Here is a 13,548-nt window from a genome sequence, read left to right as displayed (position 1 = left end):
GTCTGTAACAGACCTCACTGTTGGGTAGACCCCTTTGCAGATTTTCAGTCTTTCCTGGAGTCTGCAGGGCTTCACAATGTTCTTTGTTTTCCCCCAGTTCTCTTCCCAAAAATGAGTGCTCACCCTTCTCTCCAGGAAATCTGGCTTAACAGTGATTGCATCAAAACATGATTCCAATGGTTGATGGCTTCTCTCTAGACTAAATAATGAAGATCAAGATTTATATGTGACGAATATATATGCTCCCAACATTGATGAGCCAATATTCTGGCTTTCTCTTATTAAAAAATATATTATATCCCCATGGCTCATTATCGTTATTGATTCTAAGCCAGCCAGATACAGTCGAAAGCCAACTGTGGTGTTTGACAATTATGAAAATGAGACAGATGTTGATGAGCTGAACAAGAAAATGTATAATTTTTTCAGAGGAAATGATGCTTTGGGACACATTTAAATTTGTCATAGGAGGTCAAATTATTTAACGTATAGCAAAAAAGAACACATACATCAAGGACTCTTTACAATCCTTGGGTGCAGAAATAAAAATTAAAGAGGAAGCTTTCAGGCATACTAATAATAATTGAACACGAGGGTGCAGTGGCACACCTGTTTATCTATTTTTCTCCGGTTCTAAGCAAAAGAATCCTTTCATGCGTGCAGATTGGTAGCATGCCTCGCCTTGGCGCATGTAAATAAAGTTGAATCTGTACATAGCAGCAGACCTGTGCTGCAAGACCAATCGCACAGCTTCTATAGAGCACGTCACAATCTTATTTTGTTTCACGTTTGTTTTTATTTTGTCATATTTTCCACATGTAATCCAAACTTTTCCTGCTTTAACACGATGGAACAGTCCAAATATCCTTTAGCTTCACATGAAATAGTTGTGCCCATCCAAGCCTCGTACTACTTCACGTTAACGATATGTAATTCATGAAAGACAGCTTTAATTAAAATCCCAATGCATTTCGGGCTCTTCTTTTTAGCCCTTCATCAGGGGAAGCTGTTAAAATTGAAAGAGTAGGAACAATTACCAACCCACATTAATCCTCAGTACCACAACGTTATTTCTAATACCCAAATGTATTCATGGCATTCTGGTTTGTGAATCTCCAAACATCACCCCGTGAACTATTAACTAACTTGCTGAGTGATTTTCTGAATCTGCTACGTTTACTGAACGCGATAACCTCCCCCACTCCTTCCTCGATGCTCGCGCTACAACGTAAACACTAGCCTCCCCAGTCATCAAAATTAAACCGAACATGCAAAACATTAACGCCCTTTGTCTGCACAGAACTACTATGCCCGAATCCTCCCCCCTACACTGAACCTGTCTCTTTATCCCATAGTTACATCTTCCAGATTTTATATGAACTCTCACCAGTTTTGCATGTTCGGTTTAATTTTGATGACTGGGGAGGCTAGTGTTTACGTTGTAGCGCGAGCATCGAGGAAGGAGTGGGGGAGGTTATCGCGTTCAGTAAACGTAGCAGATTCAGAAAATCACTCAGCAAGTTAGTTAATAGTTCACGGGGTGATGTTTGGAGATTCACAAACCAGAATGCCATGAATACATTTGGGTATTAGAAATAACGTTGTGGTACTGAGGATTAATGTGGGTTGGTAATTGTTCCTACTCTTTCAATTTTAACAGCTTCCCCTGACGAAGGGCTAAAAAGAAGAGCCCGAAATGCATTGGGATTTTAATTAAAGCTGTCTTTCATGAATTACATATCGTTAACGTGAAGTAGTACGAGGCTTGGATGGGCACAACTATTTCATGTGAAGCTAAAGGATATTTGGACTGTTCCATCGTGTTAAAGCAGGAAAAGTTTGGATTACATGTGGAAAATATGACAAAATAAAAACAAACGTGAAACAAAATAAGATTGTGACGTGCTCTATAGAAGCTGTGCGATTGGTCTTGCAGCACAGGTCTGCTGCTATGTACAGATTATACTAATAATAATGCCCTACTAGAGGAAGTTAAATCTCTAAAATACACATTTAATACAATTGTCAGTAAAAAAGCTAATCTTTTTGTGCAAGCCCAAAAATCAAAGCAGCTCCTCTTCCGTAATAGGACGGGTAAAGCACTTGCCAATGCACTTAAATCCCAAAACATAGGCAATCATCACAAGTTCATCACAGCTCGAGATGGTTCACAAAAAGTTAAAACTAAAAGAAATACTAGAGGTTTCTAGGGATTTCTGCACAAGTTTATGTACCCCTCAGAACAAACTGAGCAAAAGTGGATTTTAAAATCCTTCCCTATAGCCTTTGTTTCGGACATAGATAGAGAATGTTCTAATAAACCAGTTATTTTGGATCTGATTACCTAAGTGATAAATTCAATTTGCTCTGGAAAGGTTCCAGAACCTGATGAGTTCACCATGAATTTTTATAAAAAATAGGAATTATCGCCCCATATTATTAAATATTGAATCAAAAACGTTTTGCTAAAATACTTGCTAAAAGACTGGAACCATCTAACCATACAACTCTCAAACAGGGTTAATCAGGGGAAGGCTTGTTAGAGACAATATGCACACATTTTGTCATATAATTGAAAAAGGCCACCTCTCTTTAGCACCAATAGCGTTGATTGCTCTTGACACCAAAAAGGTTTCGACAAGGACTCCTGGCCTTTCCTTCGTGCAGTTCTGTAATCTCACAACCATGGTACCCGGCCACCCCCCCACGCCGCACGGCTCCTCAGCTGTAAAGCGTGTCTCTGACCCGGCACCGCAGGTTCGCCCCTGGCTTCGGCGTCCCCCTGCCGCTACCGTTGCTGTTGCCCACACTTGTGTCTGAACTGTTTTTTTCTTTACTTCTGTAGTTGTGGTATTTCTCGTATTTTCCGTAGCGGCCCCTGCCGCTACCTTTGCTGTTGCCCACACCTGTGTTTGAACTGTGCAATTTTCTTTCTTATTTCTATATTTGTGGTATTTCTCGTTTTTCCCGTAACTGTGATATCCCTCTGGTGTGCCCCCCCCCGCTCCCCGCTTCCCGCCGCTGCTCCCTCGCGGCCCGCCCCTTTTTCTTCTGTGCCCTTCGCCCATTGGCCGCTCCGCTCCCGCCTCCCAGCTGCTCCTCCCTCTCACTTGGCGTTATATGGAGGCCATGCGGCGCAGGTGAGTGTGACCTGACCCAGGCCACCCCCCACGCCGCACAGCTCCTCAGCTGTAAAGCACGTCTCTGACCCGGCGCCGCAGGTTCGCCCCTGGCCTCGGCGTCCCCCTGCCGCTAACGTTGCTGTTGCCCACACTTGTGTCTGAACTGTTTTTTTCTTTACTTCTGTAGTTGTGGTATTTCTCGTATTTTCCGTAGCTGCCCCTGCCGCTACCTTTGCTGTTGCCCACACCTGTGTTTGAACTGTGCAATTTTCTTTCTTATTTGTGGTATTTTTCCCTCTGATGTGCCCCCCGCTCCCCGCTTCCCGCCGCTTCTCCCTCGCGGCCCGCCGCGCCCCTTTTTCTTCTGTGCCCTCTGCCCATTGGCCGCCCCACTCCCGCCTCCCAGCTGCTCCTTCCTCCCACTTCGCCTCATATGGAGGCTGCACGGCGGACGCGCGCAGCAGGCGCGCCGCGGGTGTGCCAGGTAAGCCCGTCTGCGCCCCTCCGCGCCTGGTCCGTGCCCATTGCCAGGACACCTGGCCCTCGTCGAGGCATGCCCACCCGACGAACGTACGATGCTGCCACCCTCCACGCACTCAACGCCGGCCGGAACCCCGCCTGCCACCGAGCCACCCCAAAACGCACCCACGGACCCTTCACTTGCCAAACCTGCACATTCACCTACCTCCGACCCGGCCCGGAACCCGCCAAGCCGAGCACCAGCAACCATCACCTCAAGTGCATCCTGCTCAACACCCGCTCCGTCCACAAGCACGCCATCGAACTCTGGAACCTCATCGACACAACATCACCAGACGTCGTCTTCCTCACAGAAACCTGGATGAACGCCTCCTCAGCCCCCGACCTTGCCATAGCCATCCCGGATGGCTACAAGATCACCCGGCAGGACCGCGTCAACCAAACCGGAGGAGGCATCGCCATCATCCACAGAGACACATCTGTTTGATTTGGTGCACTTTCGTTTTCTAAACATCATTCCAAGATGGCGTCTATCATCACTTCGTCGTTTAGTCCTTTTTCCATTTCACTTACACTTCTCGCGTATACTAACTTTCACGGACACTCGTTGTCACCGAGGCTGAGAGCTGGATGCACACCATGGGAGTCCGCGGACTTCGTATAATGTGAGTACCTCTCTCGAGGACGCTTATAACCGCCACAACGGGTTGACCTGGTCACCACGTTCGATTCTCTAACGCGCTCCTCGAACTTTTGTTTTTTCAGGCTTCACATTACTGTTGCCCACTGATGTTATTTTCTCAGTGAGTATTGAGCACGTCTATTTTTATGCGCCTTGCACTCCGCAGCTTTGGCTTGTTATTTTTTAGAGCACTTCGGGTGATTGAGCACTGTTATGCTCACGTTTTATTCTGCGTGTTTTTCACAATTTGCACATTATAACATGTTTTGGTTTGATTTACCTCCACGTTTTATTCATTCATCAGCACATTGGGTGACGTTTGTTTTTCATCTCGTTTCCACACACTCCGTGTTGTACACAGCACTTTATTGAGGACTGGGTAGTGGTGTAAGAACGTTATGGCATTGATAATGACATTATTATGTTTCCTTTTACGTTTGTAGAGCGAGCCCCTGAGGAAGGGCTTTACATCTGCCCGAAATGCATTGGGAGCAGTGATGATTGAATGATATCGTTTATGGATTATGTTGGTTGTATGCACCTTGAAGCATCGATGAATTATCTTTTGGAAATTACCATGATGGAATAAAATACTAAGGAACTTTTTTATCTTTCATGATTTAACTTTGGATGAACTTTACACATAACTACAAGACGTGTCAGTCTTTCCTTTGCTGTGCACCGGGAGTCTTCCTCCAGTGGGGGGAGCTTTGCAGTAGTCTTTGAGTGTTCACGCTGACTGGCCAGGCAGTGTTGTTCCTGGCAGCACGCCACAGACACTAATTTTGTTTTATAACGGATTTACTCAGCTGTGCAAGTCTTCTCTGCATTCCACACCACATCTTCAACAAAGCCGACTCCATCATCGCACCCCAACTCCGGGACATTATTACCAGCTCCTTCGCATCCGCCACCTTCCCGGAGAGCTGAAAATATGCCGAGTTCAGCGCCGTCCTGAAGAAACCCACCGCAGACCCCACGGACCTCAAGAACTTCCGCCCCATCTCGCTCCTCCCCTTTCCTGCCAAAGTCATCGAGAAGACCGTCAACAGACAACTCTCCGCCTTCCTTGAGACAAACGGATACCTCAACCCCTCGCAGTCCGGTTTCCGAGCAAACCACAGCACCGAGACCGAACTCATCGCAGCTACCGACGACATCAGGTCCCTGCTCGACAACGGGGAAACAGTTGCCCTCATCCTCCTGGACCTTTTAGCAGCCTTCAACACCGTATGGCACCGCACCCTGATACAGCGCCTCAGCAACACCGGTATCCAAGAAATGGCCTTGGATTGGATGATCTCGTTCCTCGCCGGAAGAACCCAGAGAGTCAGCCTTCCCCCGTTCCGATCAGCGACCACCGAAGTCATATGCGGCGTCCCGCAAGGATCCTCACTCAGCCCCACCCTCTTCAACGTCTACATGAGCCCCCTCGCAGCCATCGCACGCCAACACAACCTCAACATCATCTCCTATGCCGACGACACCCAGCTGATCCTCTCCCTCACCAATGACCCCGCCACCGCCAGAACCAGCCTTCAGGAAGGAATGAAAGACGTCGCAGAATGGATGAAGCTCAGCCGTCTGAAACTGAACTCAGACAAGACGGAAGTCCTCATCCTGGGACCATCCCCCTCTCCCTGGAATGACTCCTGGTGGCCCCCGGCCCTGGGCACCGCCCCCAAGCCAACGGACCATGCACGCAACCTGGACTTCAAACTGGACTCCTCCCTCACGATGACCAAGCAATCCAACGCTGTATCGTCATCCTGCTTCAACACCCTGCGCATGCTCTGAAAGATCTTCCGGTGGATCCCCACCGAAACCAGGAAGACGATCACCCAGGCCCTCGTCACCTGCCGTCTGGACTACGGGAACACCCTCTACGCTGGAACCACAGCCAAACTCCAGAAAAGACTCCAGCGCATACAGAACGCTTCGGCACGACTCATCCTGGACATCCCCTGTCACAGCCACATCTCTGCCCATCTGAAAGACCTGCACTGGCTCCCCGTCAGCAAGAGAATCACGTTCAGACTCATCACCCATGCACACAAGGCTCTCCACTACATGGGCCCCAAATACCTCAACAGCCGCCTCACATTCTACACACCCATCCGCCAGCTCCGTTCCACCAGCCTCGCCCTCGCCTCCATCCCACGAATTCGCAAAGCCACCACCGGAGGAAGATCCTTCTCCTACCTGGCAGCCAAGACATGGAACTCCCTCCCCACCCACCTACGGCTGATCCAGGACACCTCTCCTTCAGGAAACAACTCAAGACCTGGCTGTTCGAGCAGTAGCGACCCCCCTCTCCCAGCGCCTTGAGACCCTAGCAGGTGAGTAGTGCGCTTTACAAATTTATATGATTGATTGATTGATTAATATGGTTACGGCTTCATATGCTAATCCCAAACCTAACATTAGTGTTAACTGCACCACTTCTACCTTTTTCAACCTCCATCAAGGTACGAAACAGGGTTGCCTTCTTTCTCCCTTGTTATTCCTACTCACCAGTGACCCTTTACTTGCACTTCTTAATTTGTCAACAGATAGAAAATGTCTCCAATTTTGGTCCTAGACATATAAAACTGCAGCATATGTGGATGATGTTCTTATTTCTAACGACGATATTGAAGATGCGATTTCTAGCAGCACCAGCATTATTCAGGGGTTTTCTCATGTTTCCAAGTACACCCTAAATAAAGATAAGGCACAGGAAGTCTTCCCATTGAATTCCTTATGCTTCTCCTCACATTTAGGTAAATTCGGTTTTAAGTGTCACCCAAGCGACTCAAATATCTAGGGATCTGGTTCTGCAAGGACTTGTCTGAAACACTTAGATATAATGAATGCCAGACCATTTTTAAAGTTAAGGATCTACTTTCTTACTGGCCAGCTAAATTAATTTCACGGTGTGGTAGGCTTCAAGCACTCAAAATTATGATAACGCCCATTGTGAATTTTGTATCCCCTATGCTCCCATTGAAGATGTCCAACACTTTTATCCAGGATATTGATAAAATAACCTCTACATTTTTATGGAGAGATAAAAAAGCGAGGATCTCATACAAAGTTGTCAGGAAGAACTTTGATTTGGAAGGGTGCAATCTCGCGAAACTGGAGCCTGTTCCAATAAGCCTTTTTAGCAATGCGAGGTGCCTTATAGTTCACTCCTAACTCCTTGCACTCTCCAAGATGGGTAGAGAGAGAAAGTACTCTTTGTGCTTCTTTTAATCTTTCCACCATCTCTACAATGTCTAAGAGGATAATAACTCCTTTGGCTGCTGCTTATGTTGAAAAATACACCCTCTATCATTATTCATGGGATACCTCACTGCATCTGCTGCACTAATGGTAGCTCTGCCCCTGGACTCATCAGCCAACTCTTAGGAAGTGCAGTATAACCGCAAGCGTTGCTCTGACTGAAGAACATCTTTAGCCTGTGACAGGTACTGGAGCATGGTTTGCCCAGAAAAAACAGCACCTTAAGCACACAAGTAATATGGCACAAGGTTCAATTCAACTGACACATTTACAGACCTGACATGAATGAGGAACAGCATAGACAAATGAGCAACCCTGGCACTATGCAGACTGAGAAACAACCGAAAGATACTTCCATGAGTTAGGTACTTACTATTCAGTTGGTTTATTTTGTGATCTATTGGTTCGGTGTCCTGGTGTGATTTGCACTAGAACTGGCCATAGCCACAAAGGTTTCACAGATTCATAACTTATGTTATTTCTCTTGTCTATTGTTTGTACCATACACATTATATTTTGATGGGCACTTACAACACATTGCTTCATAAATTGCATTTTGGAATTGATTGTAAGTCCCACTCATTCGAGGACCACCTCTTAAACCTATTGACTTTTAGAGATTGCACATCCAAATATCACGTTTTTATATCAACATATGAAAAGATTAAATCCAGAATATCATGTACTTCTTTATAGTCATGGTAAAAGCATGAGTAGAAAAGTGAGATACCTTTCATCAAACCTAAAAGTAGGCATGGTTTGCATAATGTGAGAGGTGGCTGTGCCTAAAAAGTCCCTCCCAGGTAGTGATATCACTTCCACCCCCATGTGACCAAGAAGTGCTGTCACCTGTGACTCCTGACCCGGAATTCTTGCCATGGAAATGAAGTAATCAATGGCGCCTGAGACAAAAATGATGTTGCCCCTGCACTATCCCTGCCCACCATGGTAGTAAGATAACTTTCAGTTCATGTGGCCAGGAAGTGATGTCACACCCATGTCACCTGACCCAGAAATCCAACTGACGTCACCCATGGCTCCGTACCCAAAAGTCAACAATTGTGACAGAGATACCCTTCTAACAAAAAGGAACAGAGTTTTATATACATACAAAATAAAAGGTGTTGCAACTCCCCATCTGGCAATGGCAGCCTCAATCAATTGTAATAATTATCAATAGTATTCATACCACTACCAGAAAAAAGCCTTTAGAAGCTAGATCTCTTCATAGTGCAGGCTGATCTCACTCGTACAGCCGGATAAATATTACAATTGATTGAGGCTGCAATTGCCAGATGAGGAGTGGCAGCACCCAATATTTAAAGATCCTGGTCATGAGGTCAAAGGTTATGAGAAGAGCTCGGTCTGCAGTTATCAACCGTAAAGTTGTATGATGTGCGCTGCTGACTTCACCTGTTCAGGTAGACCTAAGCAATGATGCCTCCGATGATGAAAACCCATCTGAAAATAACTTTGATGATGTGGAAATTGTGGAAGAATCTACACATGTTCCTAACTCGTGTATCTAGATGTGGGGTTTATGGATGAACTCCTTTCTGTTGCTACTCTCATACTGAGACCACAGACACACCCTGATGCATGTTATGTATCTATGGAAGTACACAACTCTCAGGAGCTTGGTTTTATCTTTGGACAAGCAGCAGGCTCTGAAGTGGGTAAAACATTTTCACTTGTGTTTTTCAACTGTATGCTTGTACATATTTTTAACTCTTTTTATTAAACAATTGTTCAGATTACGTTTGCATTTATCATACAGGGAATAAACATACATCAACACTTTATCCCCACCCTTTCCCAAACACTCCTGTCTCTGATAAATCGCAGAACCCAATTGCCTTATTGTATATACATAAACTGTCTCATCTCCTTATTCCTCCTCCCTTCCCTATTTAGTGGCCGCTGTACTCATTCCATTTACCCCAGACTTTTTTCCATTTCTGTGGACATCCTCTACTTTCATAGACTACTTTTTCTGCCCCGGAGCACCAATCCAAGTATGCCGGCAATTTCCCAAGTTCCGGTATCTGACACATCCCCCACTTTTTAGCTTTATTCCTTTTTGCCACCATTGCTGCTACTTTCAACCATATTAGTGTGTACTTTGGCCAGTTTCCGTCTCCTGCGACAGAGAATATTAGCCATCTTGGGTCGGTTAGTACCTCTACGCTGGTGACTTCAGTCATAACTCTCGTCACCTCTCTCCAGAAGATTTGGATACCTTTACATTCCCAAAGGATGTGAAAAAAGGAACCTATTTCCCCGCCTCCCCTCACACAATATCGCAACTCTTCATGCCCCATGGTGTATAAGCAATTGGATCAGGCAAAACCTGGCTCTTATAGCTACCTCCCTTGGGCTCTGCACTGCCTCTTCCAAGTCATCGTCCTCCAAAAGTCTCACGTCTGTCTCCCAAGGGAGACTATTGGGTTGAGTGAGTTGTACATTATTTTCTTGTATGTTAGTGAGGTGGCTTGTGCAGTCACCGGATCCATCAGTAAGCTATCTTCTGATGGCGAATAATCAGATAGAGTATCCCCCCCCGACGTATTGGCTCATAGCGTGGTTCAGTTGCATGTATCGATATTGTTCTGTTTCTACCATTTCATATTCCTTTTGTAGGTCCTCGAAGGTACGCCAGCGTTGTCCCCTCCAAATGTCCTCAAGCTTTGCAGTTCCCAATATCTCCCATTTCTTGAAGAATCCCCTCAGTGCTCCTGTCAGTTAGTCGGTGTCCCACAGTGGAGTTTTTCCCGTCAATTTCCCTTCCCAGCCTATATACTTTTGTGCTTCTCTCCAGGTTTGTATCACTGTTTGGGTTGTGTGGTGGAAGCTTTTTTCCCATGCGTCTATTATACAATGCTGGTAAATATCCCTTTTCCCCCATAGCCCAGTGATCTGCCCTATAAGCTGGGTCTCCACGGTCTGTAAATGCCCAGTAATTTATTACTCTTAATTGTGAGGCACAGTAGTACATATTTATGTCCGGGAATGCCAGCCCCCCTCGTAGGTTCCTCTATGGAGCTTGCTAAGTGCAATTCTAGAGCTGCCTCCATTTAATTAATTTAATTTAATTTAATTTCTGAATTTGTAAAGCGCATGGTTACACTTTCAGTGTGTCCCCGCGCTGTCAGAAGAGCCATCTACTCCGTCAGTCAAACAAGACGGGCTAATCTTTAGGAAAGAGGAATGTTTTGAGCTTTCTACGGAAGATGAGCTCCGATGTTTCCACTCTTAAGCTCAGGGGGAGAGAGTTCCATTTGTGTGCCGCCAAAATACGAAAGGATCTTCCTCCCATTCTGGCTTTCTTGTGTCTGGGGACAGCGAGGAGGCCTGCTCCTAACGAGCGGAGTTGTCGAGTGGGCGTATAGGGGCAAAGAAGGTTCCGAAAGAAGGCCGGGCCCTTGCCATGTACGATCCTGTGACCAATACAAAGGACTTTGAAATCAATTCTTTCATTGATCGGAAGCCAATGTAGAGTTTGTAGGGATTTTTTTGAGGCGGCTCTTCTGGGCAGCCGGAGGACCAGTCGGGCGGCAGCATTCTGAATTGTCTGCAGTCGCCGCCGGTTAGTGGCATTGGCCCCCAGATACAGGGCATTGCCGTAGTCCAGTCTTGACGTGACAAGGGCGTGGACCAGGGTCTTCCTAGATGATTCTGGGAGCAGGTCGATGGTTTTGCGGAGTTTCCGTAGAATCGAGAAGCACGTACCGGCTACCCGTCTAGTATGGTAGTCGTAGTCCAACTTTGAGTCCACCCATACTCCCAGATTCTTGACCTGATCACTAGGGGTAGGGAGGGGCCCCAGGGTCTGCGGCCACCAGGCAGATGACCAGACTGAGGGGGGTTTTCCAACAATCAGCACCTCAGTCTTGTCACCGTTAAGACGGAGGCAATTTTTCGCCATCCATCCCGCCATCTCCTGGAGGCATGCTGAGAAGTTGGCGGCGGCTTGTTCAGCAGGTTGGGTCAGAGCGACCACCAACTGTGTGTCGTCTGCGTATGTCACTACTTCTACCCCATATCGTTCCGCAGTAGTAGCCACGGGGGTGACATATAGATTAAAAAGGGTTGGACTGAGGCTTGAGCCCTGCGGCACTCCTTGACCGAGGTCAAAGGTGTCGGAGCGTGCTCCTCCTTGCTCTACCGAGAAGCTACGGTTGGTGAGAAAAGATTCCAGCCACAACCAGGCCATGCCTGTCACCCCTCCTTTCTTCAGACACTGTAGCAGCGTATGATGTGCTACAGTGTCGAAGGCTGCACTGAGGTCCAGGAGCACTAGTGCTGCCACATGTCCCACATCTACGTGCTTCCTCAGTGCCTCAGTCGAAAAAAGGATGGCTGATTCTGTGGAGTGGCGTGCTCGAAAGCCCGATTGGTTGGTATGCAGGAGGCCTCTGGACTCTATGTGCGCGGATAGTTGTTGGCTTTTCCGCCAGTTTAGAGAAGAAGGGTAGAAGCGAAATGGGGCGTAAATTGCTAAGCTGGGACGCACTGATGTTAGGTTTTTTCTTCAGAGGCAGCACGACTGCCTGTTTCCACCGGTGAGGGACCTTGCCAGTGTTAAAAGAGATAGATAGTATGTGGCCAACATAAGGTGCCAGATGACTCATGGCGCTGGCCAGGAATTTGGCAGGGGCAGGATCGTGCGGGGAGCCTGATTTAATGCCTTTAGCAATGGCTATCAGGAGGTCCTCCGACGGAACCTGGTATACTGTGAGGCAGTCTTCGATCTTTGCCTCCCAAGTTGCTTCTTCTTGAGGAGGAAGAAGGTTAGAGCCAGTTCTGGCATCATCCGGGAAACTGTTGTAAATGTCGCGTACTTTTTTGTGGAAAAATTCCGCGATGGCGTTACATGATTGTGCTGATGTGTCGGCCTGCTCTAAAGCGGGGGGAGGTGTAGTAATCTCTTTGTAAATCCTGAAGAGTTCCTTGGATGAGCAGTTGGCACTATCTATTCGATCCGCATAGAAGGTCGCTTTGGCTTTCCTAATTTGGAGGTGGTATTCTTTTATGCTAGCTCTGTATACATCTCTTGCCTCTAGTGAGTAGTTCTTTCTCCAGGCGCGTTCAAGCCTCTTACAGGCTGCCTTGGTTTCTCTAAGAGTTGTACTGAACCAAGGAGCAGTTCTAGTTTGTCGCTCCGGGCCCTTATTGGCCCAAGGGGCAGTGATGTCCAGGGCTTTAGTAATGTGTCCGTCCAGGGCCACGCAAGCTCTGTCAACGTCCACTCCTAAGTCTGCGGGGGAACCGTTTAGTAGGCAGTGATGTTTGAAAGAGTCCATGGAAAACCTGGCCCATTTCCTTTGTAGTTTATTGGCGCAATGGTGAGTTTTTTTATGATGAGTCATGACTAGGAAGTGAAAAGGGACTAGGAAGTGATCTGTCCACAGCAAAGGAATGGGAGTATCCTGTTTCAGATCCTCCAAATTATTAAAAATGGGGTCAAGAAGGTGCCCCTGACGATGAGTCGGGAGGTGGGAGGCAGTTACTAATTGTAGGGTTTGCAGCTCTTGGCACAATTCTTGAGCAGCTGAGTTGTTAAGGTCTTCAATGTGGAGATTAAGATCTCCTAATACAAGGAAGTTCCTGTATCTCATAGCCAATGGGGTGACGTTCTGGATAAGACTTTCCGTGAAGTTTCTGCTACCTCCCGGGGGTCTATAGATCAGTAGGCCTTTGATGACCGTATTTTTGTCAATACCGATGGAGAAGGCTCCAGTTTCGCTATCTGTTATAGTAACAGGTTCGAGGGAGCATGTCATATTCATTCTATAGATTATGGCAATGCCACCTCCCCTTCCCTTAGGTCTATCCTGCCTACAAATTGCATATCCAGGGGGCAGGGCCTCCCTGACTTCAGGCTCTCCATACCACGAGAGCTTTCACAGTTCACTATTTATATCCTGGAATACCTTCTTTGGTATTTTATACAGGGTGTTTTGTAACACATACAGCAACCGAGGCAGGGACATCATT

The sequence above is a fragment of the Lissotriton helveticus genome, chromosome 6, assembly GCF_964261635.1.
Source record: "Lissotriton helveticus chromosome 6, aLisHel1.1, whole genome shotgun sequence".
Taxonomy (NCBI): Eukaryota; Metazoa; Chordata; class Amphibia; order Caudata; family Salamandridae; genus Lissotriton; species Lissotriton helveticus.
This window is presented reverse-complemented; position numbering follows the sequence as displayed.